General features: G+C 39.0%; 1 protein-coding gene and 1 long non-coding RNA gene across 3 annotated transcripts in view; one reads left to right on the forward strand and one right to left on the reverse strand.

The window, feature by feature from the left end:
- Nucleotides 1–9739, reverse strand: part of LOC111531214 — a 78916-nt gene extending 69177 nt beyond the window's left edge. Inside the window, exon 1 of the long non-coding RNA XR_002728181.1 lies at nucleotides 9351–9739. This is a non-coding gene — a long non-coding RNA (uncharacterized LOC111531214). The remainder of the gene's footprint in view (nucleotides 1–9350) is intronic.
- Nucleotides 9740–9875: 136 nt separating this feature from the next.
- The window catches only part of ZC4H2 (zinc finger C4H2-type containing), a 112270-nt gene continuing 97997 nt past the window's right edge, over nucleotides 9876–24148 (forward strand). Inside the window, exon 1 of one of the 2 annotated variants that reach the window (XM_023198443.1) lies at nucleotides 9876–9991. The gene's annotated coding sequence lies outside the window, so the exon portion shown is untranslated. The remainder of the gene's footprint in view (nucleotides 9992–24148) is intronic. The other variant, XM_023198444.1, reaches the window with a different exon arrangement.

Consider the following 24148-nt stretch of genomic DNA (forward strand, 5'->3'; position numbering starts at 1 on the left):
AGGAGTTGGTACCATTCCTTCTGAAACTATTCCAATCAATAGAAAAAGAGGGAATCCTCCCTACCTCATTTTATGAGGCCAACATCATCCTGATACCAAAGCCTGGCAGAGATACAACAAGAAAAGAGAATTTTAGACAATATCCCTGATGAACATCGATGCAAAAATCCTCAATAAAATACTGGCAAACCAAATCCAGCAGTGCATCAAAAAGCTAATCCACCATGATCAAGTGGGCTTCATCCCCGGGATGCAAGGTTGGTTCAATATACGCAAATCAATAAACATAATCCAGCATATAAACAGAACCAAAGACAAAAACCACATGATTATCTCAATAGATGCAAAAAAGGCCTTTGACAAAATTCAACAGCCCTTCATGCTAAAAACGCTCAATAAATTCGGTATTGATGGAACGTATCTCAAAATAATAAGAGCTATTTATGGCAAACCCACAGCCAATATCATACTGAACGGGCAAAAACTGGAAGCACTCCCTTTGAAAACTGGCACAAGACAGGGATGCCCTCTCTCACCACTCCTATTCAATATAGTGTTGGAAGTTCTGGCTAGGGTAATCAGGCAAGAGAAAGAAATCAAGGGTATTCAGTTAGGAAAAGAAGAAGTCAAATTGTCCCTGTTTGCAGATGACATGATTGTATATTTAGAAAATCCCATCATCTCAGCCCAAAATCTCCTTAAGCTGATAAGCAAATTCAGCAAAGTCTCAGGATACAAAATTAATGTGCAAAAATCACAAGCATTCTTAAACACCAGTAACAGACAAACAGAGAGCCAAATCATGAATGAACTTCCATTCACAATTGCTTCAAAGAGAATAAAATACCTAGGAATCCAACTTACAAGGGATGTGAAGGACCTCTTCAAGGAGAACTACAAACCACTTCTCAACAGAATAAAAGAGGACACAAACAAATGGAAGAACATGCCATGCTCATGGATAGGAAGAATCAATATCGTGAAAATGGCCATACTTCCCAAGGTAATTTATAGATTCAATGCCATTCCCATCAAGCTACCAATGAGTTTCTTCACAGAATTGGAAAAAACTGCTTTAAAGTTAATATGGAACCAAAAAAGAGCCCGCATTGCCAAGACAATCCTAAGCAAAAAGAACAAAGTTGGAGGCATCACGCTACCTGACTTCAAACTATACTACAAGGCTACAGTAACCAAAACAGCATGGTACTGGTTCCAAAACAGACATAGAACAATGGAACAGAACAGAGCCCTCAGAAATAATACCACACATCTACAGCCATCTGATCTTTGACAAACCTGAGAAAAACAAGAAATGGGGAAAGGATTCCCCATTTAATAAATGGTGCTGGGAAAATTGGCTAGCCATAAGTAGAAAGCTGAAACTGGATCCTTTCCTTACTCCTTATACGAAAATTAATTCAAGATGGATTGGAGACTTAAATGTTAGACCTAATACCATAAAAATGCTAGAAGAAAGCCTAGGTAATACCATTCAGGACATAGGCATTGGCAACGACTTCATGTCTGAAACACCAAAAGAAACAGCAACAAATGCCAAAATTGACAAATGGGATCTAATTAAACTAAAGAGCTTCTGCACAGCAAAAGAAACTACCATCAGAGTGAACAGGCAACCTAAAGAATGGGAAAAAATTTTTGCAATCTACTCATCTGACAAAAGGCTAATATCCAGAACCTACAAAGAACTCAAACAAATTTACGAGAAAAAAACAAACAACCCCATCAAAAAGCGGGCAAAGCATATGAATAGACACTTCTCAAAAGAAGACATGCATACAGCCAACAGGCACATGAAAAAATGCTCGTCATCACTGGCTATCAGAGAAAGGCAAATCAAAACCACAATGAGATACCATCTCACACACAAATTTACGAGAAAAAAACAACCCCATCAAAAAGTGGGCAAAGGATATGAATAGACACTTCTCAAAAGAAGACATGCATACATTCAACAGGCACATGAAAAAAAGCTCGTCATCACTGGCTATCAGAGAAAGGCAAATCAAAACCACAATGAGATACCATCTCACAACCAGTTAGAGTGGCAATCATGAAAAACTCAGGAAACAACAGGTGTTGGAGAGGATGTGGAGAAATAGGAACACTTTTACACTGTTGGTGGGATTTTAAACTAGTTCAACCATTATGGAAAACAGTATGGCGATTCCTCAAGGACCTAGATCTAGAAGTACCATATGACCCAGCCATCCCATTACTGGGTATATACCCAAAGGATTATAAATCATGCTGCTATAAAGACACATGCACATGTATGTTTATTGTGGCACTATTCATAATAGCAAAGACTTGGAATCAACCCAAATGTCCATCAGTGACAGACTGGATTAAGAAAATGTAGCGCATATACACCATGGAATACTATGCAGGCATAAAAAAGGATGAGTTCCTGTCCTTTGTAGGGACATGGATGCAGCTAGAAACCATCATTCTCAGCAAACTATCCCAAGAACAGAAAACCAAACCCTGCATGTTCTCACTCATAGGTGGGAACTGAACAATGAGATCACTTGGACTTGGGAAGGGTAACATCACACACCGGGGCCTATCATGGGGAGTGGGGAAGGGAGAGGAATTGCATTGGGAGTTATACCTGATGTAAATGATGAGTTGATGGGTGCTGACGAGCTGATGGGTGCAGCACACCAACATGGCACAAGTATACATATGTAACAAACCTGCACATTGTGCACATGTACCCTAGAACTTAAAGTATAATAAAAAAGAAAAAAAAGGTTTATCGATGAAAAAAAAAAAGAGCATAAGTAGTAAATAACATGCCTCTAGCAACTCTAGTATTAGGTGTAGTTGTGCTCTATGGACTGCTTCACTCTAGTTCAAGTCTTTAACAAGTTAACCTTGTAACTTTAACAAGTTAGCCAGACCAGAAGTTCCAGTTTATTGTCAGAAGAATTTCATCTCAGAACATCAGAAATGCTGGATTTTAGGGCTTCTTGCATCATAACATAAATAGAACAAATCAGTACCAATATGCATGCACTCATTATATGATTATTATTTCAGAAATGGGGAAGAAGAAGGTCCTGAAATTTTACTACTTTTAGAGCTGCAGCAACACCATCAACAAAGACTACTAAGTGTAACTTTTAATGCATACTTTACTTTCTTACTCTGATGAATTGATAGGAAGAGTTTGTAAGTGCACAGAATTTATATGCAGATAATATTGGTACTACAGTTTTTAAAACATATGAAAGCAGTTTACCACAACCTGCCTCAATTTTGCTTACATTAAATGATGTTCAAATCCCTTTTCTTGTAAACAGCCTGATACAATTAATGGCTCTGATTAGTTATACAGCACTTAGAAGATTTTTTAAATGCACAAAACCTAGATGTTCCTGCATTCTTGTAACTTATTTTAATTCAGTATCACATGTAGATACCCAGTAAAGAAGCTCCAATACTGCCTAACCTCTTGTAGGACTCTGGCTGCTTCTCCTGTAGAGTGTAATTCATTTTTAGCATGACTACTATATATATATATATAGCCTATAACAAGTTCTTGGTTAGTGGGGCCTGAAGTAATGAAATTTTGTTGTACTGTAATCTGGACCCCACTGATTCAGAATTTGTAATAATTCAGAAAGGAGCTGAAATTAAAGTGACTTTAGGGTTATTTTTGCATAAAGAGTTTAGTAAACAAATTTAAAAACAAGATAGTAGAAAGAATATTAAAACTACTTAAAAGAACAAATGTGGCCAGGCACGATGGCTCACATCTGTAATCCCAGCACTTTTGGAGGCCGAGGTGGGTGGGTCACTTGAGCTCAGGAGTTCAAAATCGGTCTAGGCAACATGGTGAAACCCGGTCTCTACTGAAAATAGAAAAACTAGCCGGGTGTGGTGGCGCACACCTGTAGTTCCAGCTGCTCAGGAGGCTGAGGTGGGAGGATCGCTTGAGCCAGGGAGGCGGAAGTTGCCATGAGCCGAGATCATGGCACTGCACTCCAGTCTGGGGAACAGAGTGACACCCTGTCTCAACTTCCCCCTCCCAAAACAAAACAAAAAAACTAAACAATGCTTCCAAGCACCTTTAAGTACTTTAGAAATATTGCTTTACATATAATCAATCCATTGATACACTAACTATAAATCATTCTCATATATTTATTAAATCAAGATCCCTAAGGGATCTTGATCTAATCCTGGTTAATATATGTACAAGAAAACCATAAAAACTACAGTTCATAAAAAATTTATAAAATTCAAAACTTCACCCATTTTAGACTTGTTCTCCCTAAATTATTGCAAATTAAGAAAAATTTGAAACGCAAAATCTAAGACTCATTTTTCTCATACCCCTATTTTTTTTCCTTGTTTCTATAGACTCACAGGTATCTGAACCAATTTGGCAACAACAACTACATAATCCAAGATTAAATCTATTGATAACAAGCAAAAAAAAGTTAATAATGATAGTCCTAAAAGTATGCAGGAAGAGAAACAGAATATAAGGATCTATGTGCACGTTTAAAGACTAAACTTAGCAAGAACCATTACATATATTAGTATATAATATACACCCAGCCCTAAAAAGGGCAAGGAGCAACTTAAAAGTAATGAGACTGGCTTATATACGACCTGTGGAATCAAACTTATTACTTAGGTCACACCCCAATATGTCAACTAGTATTCAATTTGAAAGAAAAATAAAATTAATTCCCAAAAAGATGGTAAGAAATGTCACATAATAAAAAATAACTATTTGAATTCATCTGATAAAAGATGCTACATAAAAACAAAGCAGTAGTAATAAGACAGCCTGGAAGAATAGAGAAGATATTTCTCTTTATTCTAAAATAAAAAAGTTCCTAAGTATAACTACATAAAGTTTAGATGGTAAAAACGCAATGAGGAAATCTGAAACAATCCAAATGAAAGGATCCCTACTTGTATTCCAGAAGGACCCAACCTCTTCTGACTTTTTACTTCCTAGGGTAAAGAAAATAAATTATTTTTGAAATAAAAACCTAGTGATTCAAAAATTGCCTGATTTAGTCACAGTATTTTAAAAGAACCTGGGCAATTCTTCCTCTCAATACCACTTCCAGTCAAATCACCCAGTTTTAAATGCAGTTTATCCAGTCTGGGTTTGGCTTTTTAGACAATCACAGAAAATCTTTCCTAAATAACCTTATAAAAAGATAGATATCTTTTGTGAAACTAATTTAAGGGCCAAAGAAGCAGCTGAAGAGCGACAGTGAGAACAAACCAATAATCCACAGTAGTTAGGAAAAGTAGAAGTGAGGTACAGAAAAGTGAGCATAATGAGGAGTTATGTAATTCGAGGCTGTGAAAGGTTATATATCATATTAAAACTTACTGTACAATGGCTTTAAGTGAATATTATTTTAGAAATATATCCATTTTCACATTATTAATCATGTCAAAATTCAATTTCAGGTTTCAGTTAATATTTATTGCATTTTAAAAATTGTTACAAAAAACTTATTACAGTAGAATACTATCAGTAACAAAGTTAATTTCCCTGTCAAATCCCAGTGGTGCACTTGTCAATAGGCAAATAAGAATGAGTCAGACTACAGGGGAACTTTCAGATACCAAAAGTCTAAAGGGGATTAACAATTCATAAGATATGACATTGAGAGAATGATAACTGTGTATGAGACAGTTCCTGCGGATATTAGTTTACAACTTATATATGAAGGTTTTTGTTGTATTTTCTTTGTGGATAGCACACTTTAAGAAGGAATTCTAGTCTCCACATTTTTTTCCTACATTGAATTGGCTATAGGTATCTTTCACTTAGTAAAAAATGTTATGTTCCAGGAAAACTTGCTCTTAAAAAGAATCGCTGGGAAAAAGTCATTTATCTCACAAACTTCCATCATAAAATTGAGAGATGTGTGCTCAGCTGGGAAAATTTTTAGTCCAATGATATAATAAAGATCATACTTTAGAATATAATTCTTTTAAAACCACATACTTAAGGAAAATTGTAACTTATAGATGCATCAGTGGTACTTAATGTAATACTGTCCTACCTCCAGATGCAGTCATTAGGTAAAAATATTGAGAATGAGCCTATTTTACTTAACAGAAACTGACAGTTCTTTACCCTATTTTACATGCTGCCACCACTGAGCCCTAGCAATTTAACTAAAGTATGTACCTGCCTTAAATCACCACAGTACTTACAATTTGACATACAAGGTAATTTTAATTTTCTTGGCAGTTTCCCTTCTCTTTCCAAAGATCATCCCTTTGATACTGTCATAAGACCAGAAATGTACAATACTAACTTAGCAAAAATGATTTACTCCAATGCCTTCTGAATATACTTTGTTATCTGTTAACTGGTTAATTTCCAACAATAATCATAGCTGTTTGCTGACTGTGTCCAGATAGGCCATTCTGTTCTCTAATAACTTGTTTATTTAATAGCTGATGTTCTAAGTAGAGGATGTTCAAAATAATAATTGTATTTGTTGAGCCTAGAAACTATTTGCTACTGTGAATTAAAGTTAACTTTAATCAAAGAAGACTATTGCGGGCAGCAAAAGATACCAAATAAAAGGTACAGAAGGTTTATAAATCCTCAAAAATTTCAAGTATATCGTTCCTGAGAGTAAATCTGTGAATTCTTTATATTTGGAATTCTAATATGTGAATTTATGTTAGGAGACATACCTCTCTATGGATAGAATAACTCCATATCTTGTGATTTTTCTTTGTGTAAATGCCAACTTACAATGGCTGACTAAAACCTAGGAGACAATTAGTCATCTGACTAATTTTCAATATAGCAAAAGGATGTTAGAAATGTACCAAAATAAGCTTTGCAGAGGTTTGTAATTGCAGTTTAAACATTTATGTTATTTGTCAATTATTAATACATACATTATTAATAACATGATATTAGAACTTTGACAGACATCAATTTGTGGGACTCTGATGTACCCCTCCCTTTGTTTTCAGAAAATGATAGCAATAGCAGTACTAAATGTAGTACTAAAAACTAAGTTATCATATACTAATGGATCAAAATGAATGTTGCATATAAAATTTCCCTAATTTATTTTATCAAGAAATAGTCTTTGGAGCATATTAATAATTTAAGGCTGTACTAATCAGACCAGTGTTGTATGAAACACTCAGAATATAACCGTCTCTTAGTGGACAGTAAAAAAATGTACAGGTTACAAAAACATGTGAACTTAACACTCTACCTACATCTGCTTAGAAAACATTCTCAATTGCCTCAGGTAATAGGATGATTATTTTAAAGTCTGATTTCTATAGCATGTATATCTGTGAAATTATATTTAATTTGTTAATTTAGTATATAGTTTATCATAGAAAATTATGCCCACTACAAAGAAGTTAATTGCCACTGACAGTCCTCTTCTCCTTTAGGTTTATCTAGGAGAAAATACGCACAAGGATTAGAAAATCAAGTGCCTTAGCTCACGCTATGCTGAACTCTTCCCCCTTCTAAGAAAGCATATACTTCTATTAAGAACCAAATCAAATATGACTTTCTCTACAAAGCTTTCTCAGACAAATCCAGCCTACAGTAATCTCCCTTTACTCATAACTCTTTTAGTCCTTATTCAACATGACTCTATGTTCCAATTGTTGACCATGATGTCTCATATATGTATTTTCCTTTTTCTAATGGGTAAGCAATTTACCCAACAGGTAAACTGCTGTTTCTCTTCTATTCTCCACAATACCTGGTATAGTAGTAGGCATTCATTAGAAGCTAGAAAATAAAAACTCATTGAAAGTCACTAAAAAAAAAAAAAAAAAAAAAAAAAACCTTCATTCCAGAGTTCACTGATCAAGTGCTTTGATAGCATTTGCAAAATAAGCCATCAATTTTATTTTATAATGTGGTTATGATACCCTAGGTAAATGCTCTTAGAGTATGTGGCACCTTCATAGCCATACTCATTTCAATGGAATACTAGATTGGATTCAAATTACTGCCAGGTTCTCTAAGTATGTGAAGGTGAAGAGCAAGTATTCATATGATACACTATCATTCCAAATAATTCAGACTTAAATTCATCAAAAGCTTTTCCAAAACAAAACAAACAAAAAAAAATTACCTTTGGAGTCTAGCAACTAGAAGCATGTCAGCTTGCTAACGCACAAAACAAACAATACTCTCTGAGGTCCAAGATTATTTTGCAGTGGTACTAGAATTATATTGTGCTTTAATTCAAACTATACCCCCAAAGAACCTCAAACAACATGAAAGCTCCCAAAGCAAAGCATTTTACCCCAAACTAACAAAGTTTGCAGTCTTGACAGATTCATCCAATACATTTAATCATAAATGGCATCTATATATCCTTTTAAAAAATCTTTAGCTCAAAAGCGTTTACAAAGAAAGGAAAATTTAGCTTTTCCATTATTATGCTTCTTTCTCGCCAAGTCTTATCAGATAAAAGAAACCCGAAATGGCTTAAAAACCATAGGGAAGGAAAAGAACTCATCTTTTATTGTCTGCTTACAGAAGTATCTTCAACTGCAGGCTACCTCAGGAAGAACAGATACATCACAACCCATCCTCGCTTTTATTTGGGATATTTTAGGTTTCATCATCATATTTATAATAAAAAAGAAGTATGCCATTCTCGATGAAAAGTAGTTTGTAAAACCAGTTTCCCCTATTATCAATCAGCCATTCTGCCTACTTCTCAAGTTTGGTGGCATTTTAGAAGTCAAGTGGAGTGTGTGTTTGTTTTATTGTTTTTATTATTTAATATAAGTACTATCTTCCTAACGTACATGTCAGGAGTCAGAAGCCAGGCACAAGGCTTTCGGGAGCTCTCGGCACTCGAGTAGCAACAACACTGAAAAGTAAGGGGCCACTCCAGCTATCTGTTCAAGCCTTGAGGCATGGAGCGGCAGCAGCCCGGGGAATGGGCTCCTGAGAAGCCCGCGGTCAGGCTGAGCCTCCTGAGAGCGAGAGCCAGAGCGAGGGGAAAGGGGCGAGCACGGCACTGGGAGAGTCTGTCCACGAATCAGGAACCAGGCTGCGTGACTGTACGTAGAATTATCAGCATCTATGGCATCTAAGAAGCAAAGCCAGGCCTTGAGCACCCACCCCGCATTCCTGGACGCCAGGGTTGAGACCAAAAAGTGGTGGCTACGAGAAGGAAAACTACCTCGAAGGGAATAGAGAGCCGCGAGCAGATGTGGGAGAGGCGTCAGAAGCTTCTGCAGGCGAAAGCAGCGATTCGCTCGCCTCCCGGGGCCCCGGAGGCCAGAAAGGCGCCCTAGAACCGAGCGAGTGCGGTGCCACTACTCACCCCTACTCTCCTATGGTCCCCGTCGTCGCCCTGCTCGACGCAGCCCCTGCAGGGGGGAGCCCCTCCCCCGCCCGCCGCCGGGGGTGGGCTCGGCGGGCGAGAGAAGGCGGCGGCGCAGGTGTCCAAGAGCCGGGGCCAGAGAGAAGCTGGGTGCAAGGGAGACAGCTTGGTGCCTTGCGCTCGGTGGCGCCGCCAACTTCACCACCATCGACGTGGAGGGACAAAGGGAGACGTTGGGGGGCAGGCGCTCGCCCAGCGGCCCGGACCCTCCTGGGGTACTAGGCCTGAGCCTCTGGAGTGACCGCCGTTCCCAGTCCCCTCAGCAACGCGAACCCCAGGCCTGATTCCCGTCCCTGGGCCCCCCTGGCCACAGAGCAGCGGCGGCTCCCTCTTGGGGCCGCGGTCGCATCTGCATCCTCCTGCTCCTCCTCCTCTGGCGCCGCTGCCTACACACACAGCCCCGGCGCGGTTACCGCCGCGGCGCCCGACCGCCGTTGCCTAGCAACTGTGCGCATGCGCCCCACCCCTGTCGGCGACTGCTGCCACCGCTGGCGCGGCTGTCGGAGCTCAGACCAGCAGGCCTGCGACCTAGAAAGTGCTCAAAACCCCACTTCCTAAGGCCTAGAAGGAGCGACGTGAAGGTAAGGGTGGGTGAGGAGAGGTCCAGGATGCTCTGCAATTCGAGAGGCCCGAGGACTTGGGGTACGACAGTCTCTCAGCCCCTCGACAGGCACCTCTGCGGTTAAGAGTGACAGTACCAACAACCTCACTACTTGTCTAGCTGCCTTTTATTTGCCTTTTATTTTACTTGCCTTTTATTTTATTTGCCTACTTATTTGTCTTGGCTCCTCCAATTCATCCTTCACAAGGGCTGCCAGGGTAATTTTCTAAATAACTTCTCTATGTCACTGGTCTGCATAACTCAGGTGGTTAAGGGTCACCTCCCTTAATAGGCCCTAACAGTTATTTACTACTGCAACAGCATACTCTGGTTTCTTTGCCTTTAGACTTGTCTTTCTGCAATTTGTTCTCATACTTGTGCCAGTGATCAAATGAAAAGCTAATCTCACTTCCTTCTGGCTTAGAGAATGGGCTTTGAAATTACAGCCAAATTTGAATTTCTGCTCCACCACCAAGTAGCTCTGTTTCCTTGAGCTAGGATTTTTTTTTTTTTTTTTTTTTTTTTTTTTTTTGAGACAGAGCCTCACCCTGTCGCCCAGGCTGGTGAGCAGTGGCGCCATCTCGGCTAACTGCAACCTCCTCCTCCCGGGTTCAAGTGATTCTCCTGCCTCAGCCTCCCGAGTAGCCATCACGCCTGGATAAATTTTGTATTTTTAGTAGAGACAGGGTTTCACCATGTTGTCCAGGCTGGTCTCAAACTCCTGACCTCAAGTGATCCACCCGCCTCCACCTCCCAAAGAGCTGGGATTATGGGTGTGAGCCACCGCGCCCAGCCTGAGCTGAGATTCTTAACTTGTCTGAATCTGTTTCCTTATCAGTAAAATGGGGATAATTATAATACCTATAGAGTAGTTATGAGGATTAAATGGAAAAGTGAATGTAAATCCCTTAACATACATAACTTACTGTGGCTCAGAGTAAGCACTTAGTAAAAATTGGAGTTATTTTTCAGTAGATTCATTATCTATAATAAAGGAGAAAGTACAGATTCCCTAGCTTAACATTCAAAGTCCTCTAAGATCTTGCCTCTATTTTTCTAGCCCTAGCTCCTTCCACGCCTCCTTAGGCACTCAGCCACAGATCAGTTTTTACCTTTTCTGAGACACATCTAGATCTATAAAGTGATTAGACATCTTTCCCAAAGGTTCACCTGGGTAAGAAATCTGCACAAACCCTCCAGTTAATGAACATGTAAATATCCAGTGATTCTTACAAAACTACACTTTTTAATTTTAAAATATTGACCCTGAGAATTGACATGTACAAACTTGTGTGATATTCTAGGGACTTATTTACTTGATGTTTTTGAGATTAGGTTTAGAGTTTCTGTATTAAACTTAATACAATATGTAAACATATTTACAAAATGTGCCCTGCTGGATGTTTATTTGATAAAATATTTAAACATTTTAGAAAGTGTAAAAATAGCTATGCCATGTGTGAAAACTCTAAGAAGTCCTATGATAAGTGCCAGTGAAACATTAGTAGAGGGCCAGGCACAGTGGCTCACGCCTGTAATCCCAACACTTTGGGAGGCCGAGGTGGGCAGATCACCTGAGGTCAGGAGTTCAAGACTAGCCTGGCCAACATGGCGAAACCCCTCCTCTACTAAAAATGAAAAAATTAGCCAGGCGTGGTGGCACTTGCCTGTAATCCCAGCTACTTGGGAAGCAGAGACAGTAGAATCACTTGAACCTGGGAGGTGGAGGTTGCAGTAAGCCGAGATGGCACCATTGCACTCCATCCTGGGCGATACAACGAGACTCCATCCCAAAAAGAAAGAGAGAGAGAGAGAGAGAAAAGAAACATTAGAGGAGAGCTCAAATGGACTGTCACACTAAAATGAAACTTTATACAGATCAGCCAAAAGGTACTGAAGAAAGAGAAGAACAATTGGAAAGGGGAAAAGGGTGAATCACTCTAGAACTAATTAAATAGAAGTATCAGATTGGAGATCATCAACAAGCTGTAACCAGTGTGGAGGACCATAACATAGGGAATATATATTACAAGTATAAATGTAGCAATGAGCTTGGATAGAGTCCTCACAGAGCTCATACCTTTCCTTCCATATGGAACAGACATGCCTTTCAGGTTCAAAGGAAAACAATTCTGTAGTGTTCAGCCTTTTCTAATGACCATCAGTAACTCACGGGGAAAGACTTTTTACAAAATTTGCTTATATCTTCTAAAGCCTGTATTTTGCCACATAAAACCTACATTCTCTGTTCACTTATTGAACTAATCACATTCTATCACACATTTTTAAACAGTGAATAGAGGAATACATATATAAATCCTGCTGATCATCTTTAATTCTTCTGTGTTCCTTTCTAGATAGAGAACTGTGGCACTGCTGTACTTAAACTCCTTCAGTATCTTTCCTGGGGTTTCAAGATAAAATCTCATCTCCTTTGCCCACATCAGTGAGATAGAAAGGTAAAAACTCCTACAACAAGCAGACCTCTCTATGTCAACATGGAAAAAAAAAGACAGCTGATTTATTATCGAGTAAGCACAACAGAGTACATGCATATAAGTAGCCTTCAAGAGACTGCAAATTCAAAATGAAATTCTACACAACTTATATATTACAAGATACCAAGTCCACTTGAGAATTGAGGCAGCTATTTGTTTAGTTAACTGAATTCTTCCAACAGAATAATAAAACTTTTCTTACCTCCCCAAAGATACCTCTCATCTTCCTGAAAGACAAATGGTTACACCTTGAGATGGGCTCCTACATTAACTTTGAAGACATGTCTTTACATTTCAAAGAGAAATGTGACCTTGACCTTGGACATATGTGTGCGTAGTCTCTCTGTGGTCTCTGGAGAGATTTATCTACATTCCAAAAGTTAGAGAAAGGATAAAGGCTCACTCTGCCTCTCAAGGAGATACATTAAGAGCTAAGGGGGAGAAAATAATCTCTTTCTGCTTTTTCACCTTCTTTTCATTTCTTTTTTTTTTTTTTTTTTTTTTTTTTTTTCCTTATTCACCTTCATTTACCTTTACAATTACAAATCAGTGAGTTCTTCAAAAACAGAACTCTGTGCTGGCACAGTAGATGCACCTAGTAAATCAAGAGTAGATCTTCCTTGAATAAATAAAGTCATAGAAGAAGGTGTCAATAGATGAGTGGGAATTTGCCAAAAGGGGATAAAAATATCCCATGCAAAGTAAAAAGTATATTCAAAAGCCCAGAAAATTTGAAAGTGCATGACGTATTCAGCAAAAGTAGAAAAGTGTGACGTATGCTTATTTTATCTGTGTTTATGGGCCGGGAAGTGTAAAGTTGTAATGGAGTTGAATATAGAGAAGTAGATTGAGCAAAGATTTGAAATGCCTTGTATGCCACGCCAAAGTTTGGAAAAGGTCTATATCTGATGGCTAAATATGATGTTAAAGAAAATTTTTTCATGATACTTGTTAAAGATGGTAAGAAAGACTTAATTCAAGGAGGATTATTGTTATGAAGCTTTACAGTAGAGGAGAGAGATGAGGCTTAACTCTGAGTCCAACAAGGGGGGAGTAACATTTATAAGTGGGAATTTATAAACAAGGAGCAGAGTGGAGGCATCAGTTAATGGAAAATTACTAAGAGGAAACATTAATTCTAGGGGTATTCTTGCTAAACCAACTTGATGGAAATCTTGCTAAAGGCAGACCAGGGTAATAAGATATCAGGGGTGGGAGATGAGATATCTAATCAGATATCCAAAATGATCAGATACCAAGGGTAGGGGTTTTCCACTAAACTGATTCAGCAGGATTCTTGCTAAAACTGAACTAAGCAAGCCAAGGACAGAGCCCAAGGTCAGAGCTTAGTTGAAAAGAAGGCTCACAAGAGCCTAACTCAAATTTGGTCAAGGAGAGAGTCTTTGTCAGAGGCAAGGTACTATTACTTGTTTAGGAGTCTAGCACAAATATTAAACAGTGCTCCAGCCCCAAAGAGCTTAAAATCTAATGATGCAGGAAGACAAGTTAATAAATAATTCACATAAATGAAATCAAATTGACAGATGTATTTGTGGGGGAGGGTATGAGATTGGCAATAGACTTTGAGTGAAGTTTCTGAGAAAGCTCCTTGGATGATTTCATCTTGACATATAACATAAAGGGTCAGCTAGACACAGTGGCTCACTCCTGTAATCCCAGCACTTTGGGAGGTCAAGGCAGGTGGATTGCTTGAGCTCAAGACCAGCCTGGGCAATGCAGAGAAACCCAGTCTCTACAAAAAAAATATATAAAAATTAGCTGGGTGTGGTGACATGTGCCTGTAGTCCCAGCTACTCGGCAGGCTGAGGTGGGAGGATGACGTAAGCCCAGGAGACAGAGGTTGCAGTGAACTGCAGTTGCTCCAGTGCACTCCATCCTGGGCAAGAGAGCCAGACCCTGACTCAAAAAATAAAAAAAATAAAGAGTCTCCAGAATTGAAGTAATTCCCAGAATTTCAGACCCTTGAAACCTTTGTGTCTGTATGCTATAGATCTTCATCTTTTGTTCACTGTTTCTATTCAAGCTCCTCTGAAGAAAATCACTATGACCTTTTAATGCAAATTGATGTTGCCACAGATTTAGTTTCTCATCTCTGAACTACTTCGCAATCCTTTTTCATGGTCAGTCCTTCTCCAGTTCCCCTCAGCTATTTCTCCAGACTTTAACCATTCTCTACTATGACAGATGACCTCATCCTTCACTCAGCAAATCTGCCACCCAACTGGTGACTTTATTACCTATGTTCCTTAAAAAAATTACAGGTAACAGGAATTTTTCTCACCTACAATCTGCATCTGATCCCATATTATACCTTTATTCCTCCAGTCTCACATAGACTAAATCTCCTATTTGAGCTCCTGATCTTTGTCTCATCTAGCACCGTACAGGTCTTACCCACTTTTTCTTTCTATCTCACGTACCTTACAACTCTCCCTCTCAACTACATTATTCTCCTCAGCCTGTAAACATACTCAAGACTCTTCCGTTCTTAAAAGACATACTCTCCTGTGATCCTGGAGCCTCCTTCAGTTTCCTAGAAGTGTCTCCTGTTACCCTATCATGTTTCCTTCTCACCCAGAGGTCTCCAAAGTGGTTATCTTACATTCACTGCCTCTATTTCTTCACTTCCCATTCACCTTCCAACGACTGTAATAGGGATTTAACCTCTACCTCTCCACTAAAAGCTATTTTGTTAAGAACACCAGTTACTGACAAATTTCCCTATGCAATGGACACTTTTCAGTACGTTTGTTATTGGACCTCACTGCTACATATGATAGTATTTATCATTTGGGTCTGCTTGAAAGTTTCGTCTCCACTTGATTCCAGACATACATTCTCTGTTCTTTTCCTTCCTCTTTATCTTTTTTATTTATATAACTTTCATGGACTCTTCTCCTTCAACGTACCTATTAAATGTTAGTTTTCTGCCTCCCATAGTTCCACTTTTGGCCTATTTCTTTTGTTCTACTCTCCATGCTCTATTACCTGCACATGGATGACTTTAAAATATATATTACTAGCTCAGACCACCGTCCTGAGATCTAGATAAGTTGGTCCAACTGTCCACTTGACATCCTGACTTGGACGCCACCCAAGCAGTTCAAATTCAACCTGTCCATGCTTGAATATATTTTCCCATGCTAATGGGTTATTTGTCTTTTGGGGGGTAGATTCCCCAAAAATTTCCCCAAAGAGAGGCCTGGCACAGTGACTCATGCTCGTAATCTCAGCACTTTGGGAGGCTGAGGCAGGCGGATCAGGAGTTCAAGACCAGCCTGGCCAACATGGTGAAACCCTGTCTCTACTAAAAATACAAAAATTAGCCAGGCATAGTGGCTCACGTCTGTGGTCCCAGCTATTTGGTAGGCTGAGGCATGAGAATCACTTGAACCCAGGAGGCAGAGGTTGCAGTGAGCTGGGATGGTACTACTGCACTCCAGCCCGGGCGACAGAGCAAGACCCTGTCTTGGAAAAAAAAAAAAAAAAAAAAAAATCCCCAACGGGAGAGGCTGGTATTGTCACATAATGATTTCACCTTCTCATAGAAACAGATGAAATGACTGGATTATGATCATTTTATGTGAGTCAAGCCAAGACTTCTGTACCTTTTCCTGAAAAATAAGCTGCATATATGCACCAAGGAAGAATAAGTTGAATCACTAGAATTGAAACTTCATGAAGACAGGGATTCTTGCCTACTTTGTTCACTGCTGTATCTCTAATGCTTAGAATAGTACCTGCCACATAGTAGGCTCTCAATAAATCTTTGTCGAATAAATGAATGGATGAATTTCTATATCCTCTTCTTAAAGGCCCTTTGGGAATTCCACTGGATTGTAGCAGCTAGCTAGCTAGCTAGATAGCTGGCTAGATAGATATAGATAGATATCAATGTATATACATAGATTAAGGAGGTATATATTTTTTTGTGTCTGAAATAGGACAAAAGGAAATTATAACTGCACTTCACCCAGATTTCTGCCTATCAAAAGGAAAGAAAAAGGAGGGAGGGAGGGATAAAAACACTATATCTGCCTCTTGGAATAGCCATTTGGTAGTTCTTCAGCTCTTCCAGATGCTCAGATCTCTGCTTTAGGAAAATCTCCTTTGTACTATGCCTTCAGTTCCTGCATGAGGAATGTCATCTTCTGGAATCAAGACAATTCAGGCAACTGAAGATGCCCACTTCAAACAGAAGGTTGATTGGTACCTCGTTTGGCATTATATTCAATAATGAATAAAGGACACGTGAAACCCTTTGCTTGAGCTCTCTCTCTCTCTCGGTGTGCTGAAATTTCTGTCTCACTGATACCAAACAAAGCAAAGTATGATCTAATCCCAAGAGTGGATGCACTTCCAAGTTTGGCAGGCCCCCAGCGGTCCTATCGTCCCTCTCTGGGTAGGTGTATTTTACCTTGTCTCCTAAACAAAAAACATAAAGGTCACCTCAGACTCTCTTTTCTAACCTCCTACATCTAATTAAGTTAATAAGCCTTGCTGATTCTATCTCCTAAATAGCTCTCATATTCATTCATCATTCCTTTACACCTGCACCATCACCAGTTTTGCCCTAATTTATTTATTTCCTTCTATTTTTTTTTCAGGAGTATTTCAGCAACTTCCTAATCAGTCTCCTTACCTTCGTTCTTACCTCTCTTCCAAACCGTCTTCTGCACTGCTTCTTGAATAAGTTATCTAAAAATGCAAACCTTATCACATTCTCTCCCTGCTTAAAAATGTTTCAGATCTATTCCCCATTCCTTATTGATTACACTTCAAACTCCATATTACTTTTCATAATCTGTCTCTTTTCCAGTCATATCCCCTACCATTCTCTACATTCTACTTCGTGCTCAGGAATCTAATACTCCTTGCAATTCTTTGCTGAGCATCACCCTTCTTGGAGCTTCTCTTTCCACCACTTCCATCCTAATGTTACTGTAGAAGTTTTTAATATTATGTGACCCACTGGCCACAGTTAACCAACCAATCTGGAACTATTATAGTCCTTCCTTGGGAATCTGGAATCTAGATTAAGATATTTCATCCTGGTCTGGTTGCTTTCTTACACTGAGCAGTATAAACTTCATAGCTGTTGGCAGCAGCCATTTTTCTACCATATGGTCTGGGGAAAAAGAAAATGCTGGTCTGCTATAAAAGATGAAGCAGAAACATAGAGAGATGCAGCAATGAGAGAGGGAGAGAGTCCAGATAGCAGTTGAGTTCCTAGCTGCAGCTTATTCCTTGAAGCCCACCTGCCTTCTTGTTTTTGGGTTCCATAAGACACTCCTCTATCCTTGTGCTAAATTCCTTTTGTTGCTCAAGCTAGTTTGAATTGAGTAACTGTACAAACATTCTGCTCTCCCATATTAAGCTGCTTAGCTCTTCTGTATCTTTGCTTATTCTTTTCCCTTTGTCTGCAAAACAGTAGTTATTTCCACAACCGTTTTGCCTGAATAATTTATATTTGTAATGGCCCTTTACCTGTATCCGGAAGGTACCTATATTTCTACTCTGCCCTTACTTCATTCCTTCCTCCCCAAAGGGAAATATTTATATTATAGGTCAGATGGCATGACACTGATTAGGTCAGATTTAATAAAGGGTAGGGTCGATATTTGCAAATAGGTCTCATGCCCATTCATGGTCCTTCCATTCCTATTCCTCCTCTGTCCCTGTGGGTGGATACTGTAAGAGGGCCAGGGCCTATCTTGAGGCAGTTTCAGCAATATTCTCTTTCTGTATCTAAGAAGACTGGCATCAATTCAGATTTATGTGTTATGTGGCTGGGTCAGAGAACACTAACATTTGGATTTGAGCTTGGGGACAGGAATGCCATTAGGGAGCCTCATTAAAGCTTCAAGTGAGCCACTTTTTAATCACATTTTCCCATAGCTCTATACAGAAAATATTTTGTGCAGTATCCTATGTTTAGTAATCAGAGTTGCAGCTGGTATTTGGAGGGAAAGAGATTCTCTCCTGAAATAGGAGATCCTTGGGGAATGTAGACTGAAGAGGAGAGCTGCACTTAAGCTAGATTAGAAGGCAGAGTTCCACATGGAGAAAGCAAAATTCTCCTTATGGCCTCTATGGATAAAAAATGATTTTGGTTTGCATATTTTGGGGCATTGGTTGGAGGGATGGCATCTTGCTTTCCCCAATCCCACTCTCTCACCTGGAGCTGAGGAGTGGTATGTTTCTCCAGAGAAATCACATCTTTTTGTGGCAGGAATCTAAATGGCAGGAGAAATGTTTATATTACCATTTAGATAACCAAAGTCTGGAGAATTCAAAATCTGAGGAAAGCAATGTGATTATGGATGTTTGATAAGTGCCAATAGTAGCAGCACAGAACTAGTAAAGATTTGGAGCCTGGGCACTATATTGCGACCTCGTCTCTACCAAATATTTTAAAAAACTAGCCAGACATGGTAATCACCTGTGGTCCCAGCTACTTGGGAGGCTGCGGTGGGAGGATGGTTTGCACCTAGGAGGCTGCCGTAAGCTGTAATTGTGCCACTGCACTACAGCTTGGGTGACAGAGCAAGACCGTGACCAAAAAAAAAAAAAAAAAAAAAAGCAAAAAACAGACCAACAAAAAAACCATGGATTTGGAATTTCATGAAGTTTTTAGAAAATAAATATGGCAGCTCAACCGTTCTCTCCACAGGCAATTTCTCTCAGTTGAATTTTATTTTATTTAATTTTCAGCTTTTATTTTAGATACAGGGAGTACATGTGTAGGATTCTTATATGGATATATTGTACCAAAGTAATGAGTATAATACTCAATAGGTAGTTCTTCAACCCAAGCCCCACTCATTTTCTCCCCTCTCTAGCAGGTCACAGTATATATTATTCTCATGATTACATTCATGTCTACTCAATGTGTAGTGGCAATTTACAAGTGAGAATATGTGGTTTTCTGTTTCTGCATTAATTCGCTTAGGTTATGGCCTCCAGCTCCATCCATGTTGCCGCAAAGGACATGGTGTCAATTTTTTATGACTGTGTGGTATTCCATGGTGTATATATACCGCATTTAATTGATCGCATCTACCAGTGATGAGCACCTGGGTTGATTCCATGTCTTCGGTATTGTGAATAGTGTGGTGATTAACATACAAGCGCATGTGGTTTGGGTTTTTTTTTTTTGTATAATGATGTATATTCTTTTAGGTATATACCCAGGAATGTGATTGCTGGGTCAAATGGTAGCTCCACTTTAAGTTCTTTGAGACATCTTCAAGCTGCTTTCCACAGGGGCTGAACTGTTAATAATTTACATTCCAACCAACAGTGTATAAGTGTTCCCTTTTCTCTGCAGCCTCAACAGCATCTGTTGTTTTTTGACTTTTTAATAGTAGCCATTCTGACTGGTGTGAGATGGTATCTCATAGTGGTTTTGACTTGCGTCTCTCTGATGACCAGTGATGGTAAACATTTTTTTTTTATTATTATACTTTAAGTTCTGGGGTACATGTGCAGAACATGCAGGTTTGTTACACATGTATAGACATGCCATGGTGGTTTGCTGCACCCATCAACCCATCATCTACATTAGGTATTTCTCCTAATGCTATCCCTCCCCTAGCACCCACCCCCCAACCCCTGATAGGCCCCGGTGTGTTCTGTTTCCCACACTGTGTCCGTGTGTTCTCATTGTTTAACCCCCACTTATGTATAAGAACAGGTGGTGGTTGGTTTCCTGTTCTTGTGTTAGTTTGCTGAGAATGATGCTTTACAAATTCATCTGTGTGCCTTCAAAGGACATGAACTCATCGTTTTTTATGGCTGCATAGTATTCCATGGTGTATATGTGCCACATTTTCTTTATCCAGTCTATCATTGATGGACATTTGGGTTGGTTCCAAGTCTTTGCTGTTGTGAACAGTGACACAATAAACATACGTGTGCAAGTGTCTTTATAGTAGAATGATTTATAATCCTTTCAGTATATACCCAGTAATGGGATTACTGGGTCAAGTGGTATTTCTAGTTGTAGATCCTTGAGGAATCGCCATACAGGCTTCCACAATAGTTGAATTAATTTACACTCCCACCAACAGTGTAAAAGTGTTCCTATTTCTGCACATCCTCACCAGAATCTCTTGTTTCCTGACTTTTTAATTATCGCCACTCTAACTGGCATGAGATGGTATCTCATTGTGGTTTTGATTTGCATTTCTCTGATGACCAGTGATGATGAGCTTTTATTCATGTGTTTGTTGACTGCATATATGTCTTCTTTTGAGAAAAACTGAAAGCATTCCCTTTGAAAACCAGCACAACACAAGAATGCCCTCGCTCATCACTCCTATTTAACACAGAATTGGAAATTCTGGCCAGGACAATCAGGCAATAGAAAGAAATAAAGGGTATTCAATTAGGAAAAGAAGAAGTCAAATTGTCTCTTTGCTGATGTCATGATTGTATATTTAGAAAACCCCATCATCTCAGCCCAAAATCTCCTTAAGGTGATAAGCAACTTCAGCAAAGTCTCAGGACTACCATTGACTTTCTTCACAGAATTGGAAAAAAACTACTTTAAATTTCATATGGAACCAAAAAAAGAGCCCTCATAGCCAAGATAATCCTAAGCAAAAAGAACAAAGGTGGAGGCACCATGCTACCTGACTTCAAACTATACTACAAGGCTACAGTAACGAAAACAGGGTGGTACTGGTACCAAAGCAGATGTATAGATCAATGGAACAGAACAGAGGCCTCAGAAATAGCACCGCACATCTACAACCATCTGATCTTTGACAAACCTGATAAAAAGAAGCAATGAGGAAAGTCATTGGTAGCTTCATGGGGATGGCATTGAATCTATAAATTACCTCGGGCATTTTGGCCATTTTCGTGATATTGTTCCTTCCTGTCCATGAGCATAGAATGTTTTTCCATTTCTTTGTGTCCTCTCTTATTTCCTTGAGCAGTGGTTTGTAATTCTCCTTGAAGACGTCCCTCACATCCCTTTTAAGTTGTATTCCTAGGTATTTTACTGTCTTTGTAGCAATTGTGAATGGGAGTTCACTCATGATTTGGCTTTCTGTTTGTCTGTTATTGGTGTATAGGAAGGCTTGTGATTTTTTCACAGTGATTTTGTATCCTGAGAATTTGCTTTCAGTTTTTACCCTTTTGGTATGATATTGGCTGTGGGTTTATCATAAAGAATTCTTATTATTTTGAGATGCGTTCCATCAATACCTACTTTATTGAGAGTTTTTAGCATGAAGGGGTGTTGAATTTTGTCAAAGGCCTTTTCTGCATCTATTGAGATAATCATGTGGTTTTTGTCATTGGTTCTGTTTATATGATGGGTTACATTTATTGATTTGCATATGTTCAACCAGCCTTGCATCCCAGGGATGAAGCCAACTTGATCGTGGTGGATAAGCTTTTTGATGAGCTCCTGGATTTGGCTTGCCAGTATTTTATTGAGGATTTATTTGATGTTCATCAGGGATATTGGCCTGAAAGTTTCTTTTTCTGTTGTGTCTCTGCCAGGTTTTGGTATAAGGATGATGCTGGCCTCACAAAATGAATTAGGGAGGATTCCCTCTTTTTCTATTGTTTGGAATAGTTTCAGAAGGAATGGTACCAGCTTCTCTTTGTACCTCTGGTAGAATTTAGCTGTGAATCCCTCTGGTCCTGGACTTCTTTGCTTGGTAGGCTATTAATTACTGCCTCAATTTCAGATCTTGTTTTTGGTATATTCAGGGATTCAACTTCTTGTTGGTTTAGAGTTGGGAGGGTGTATGTGTCCAGGAATTTATCCATTTCTTCTAGATTTTCTAGTTTATTTGCATAGAGGTGTTTATAATATTCTCTGATGGTAATTTGTATTTCTACGGAATCGGTGGTGATATCCCCTTTAACATTTTATATTGCAGCTATTTGATTCTTCTCTCTTTTCTTCTTTATTATTCTGGCTTGCGGTCTATTTTGTTAATCTTTGCAAAAACTCAGCTCCTGTATTCATTGATTTTTTGAAGGGTTTTTCATGTCTCTGTCTCCTTCAGTTCTGCTCTGATCTTAGTTATTTCTTGTCTTCTGCTAGCTTTTGAATTTGTTTGCACTTGCTTCTCAAGTTTTTTTCATTGTGATGTTAGGGTGTCGATTTTAGATCTTTCCTGCTTTCCCTTGTGGGCATTTAGTGCTATAAATTTCCCATGACACACTGCTTTAATTGTGTCCCAGAGATTCTGGTACGTTGTGTCTTTGTTCTCATTGTTTTCAAATAACATCTTCATTTCTGCCTTAATTTTGTTATTTACCCAATAGTCATTCAGGAGCAGGTTGTTCAGTTTCCATATAGTTGTGCAGTTTTGAGTGAGTTTCTTAATCCTGAGTTCTAATTTGATTGTACTGTGGATTGGGAAACTTATTATTTCCATTCTTTTGCATTTGCTGAGGAATGTTTTACTTCCAATTAAGCGGTCAATTTTAGAATAAGTGTGATATGGTGCTAAGAAGAATGTTTATTCTGTCGATTTTGGGTGGAGAGTTCTGTAGATGTCTATTATGTCCACTTGGTCCAGAGCTGAGTTCAAGTTCTGGATATTCTTGTTAACTTTCTGTCTCATTGATCTGTCTAATATTGACAGTGGGGTATTAAAATCTCCCAATATTATTGTGTGGGAATCTAAGTCTCTTTGTAGGTCTCTAAGAACTTGCTTTATGAATCTGGGTGCTCCTGTATGGGTTGCATATATATTTAGGATAGTTAGCTCTTCTTGTTGCATTGATCCCTTACCATTCTGTTATGCTCTTCTTTTCTCTTTTGAGCTTTGTTGGTTTAAAGTCTCTTAGAGACTAGGATTGCAACCCCTGCTTCATTTTTGCTTTCCATTTGCTTGGTAAATATTCCTCCATCCCTTTATTTTGAGCCTATGTATGTCTTTGCAGGTAAGATAGGGCTCCTGAGTACAGCACACAGATGGGACTTGACTCTTTATCCAGTTTGCCAGTCTGTATCTTAATTGGGTCATTTATCTTGTTTACTTTTAAGGTTAATATTGTTAGTTATCTGTGAATTCGATCCTGTCATTGTGATGGTAGCTGGTTATTTTTCCCATTAGTTGATGCAGTTTCTTCAGAGCGTCAATGGTCTTTACTATTTGGTATGTTTTTGCAGTGGCTGGTTTTGGTCGTTCCTTTCCATGTTTATTGCTTTCTTCAGGAGCCCTTGTAAGGCAGGCCTGGTGGTGACAAAATCTCTCAGCATTTGCTTGTCTGTAAAGGATTTTATTTCTCCTTCACTTGTGAAGCTTAGTTTGACTGGATATGAAATTCTGGGTTGAAAATTATTTTCTTTAATAATGTTGAATATTGGCCCCCACTCTCTTCTGGCTTCTAGGGTTTCTGCCGAGAAATTTGCTGTAGTCTGATGGGCTTCCCTTTGTGGGTGGCCCGATCTTTCTCTCTTGCCGCCCTTAACATTTTTTCTTTCATTTTAACCTTGGTGAATCTGACGATTATGTGTCTTGGGGTTGCTCTTCTCAAGGAGTATCTTTGTTGTGTTCTCTGTATTTCCCAAATTTGAATGTTGGCCTGCCTTGCTAGGTTGTGGAAGTTTCCCTGGATAATATCCTGAAGAGTGTTTTCCA

This window comes from Piliocolobus tephrosceles, chromosome 12 (genome assembly GCF_002776525.5).
Source record: "Piliocolobus tephrosceles isolate RC106 chromosome 12, ASM277652v3, whole genome shotgun sequence".
NCBI lineage: Eukaryota > Metazoa > Chordata > Mammalia > Primates > Cercopithecidae > Piliocolobus > Piliocolobus tephrosceles.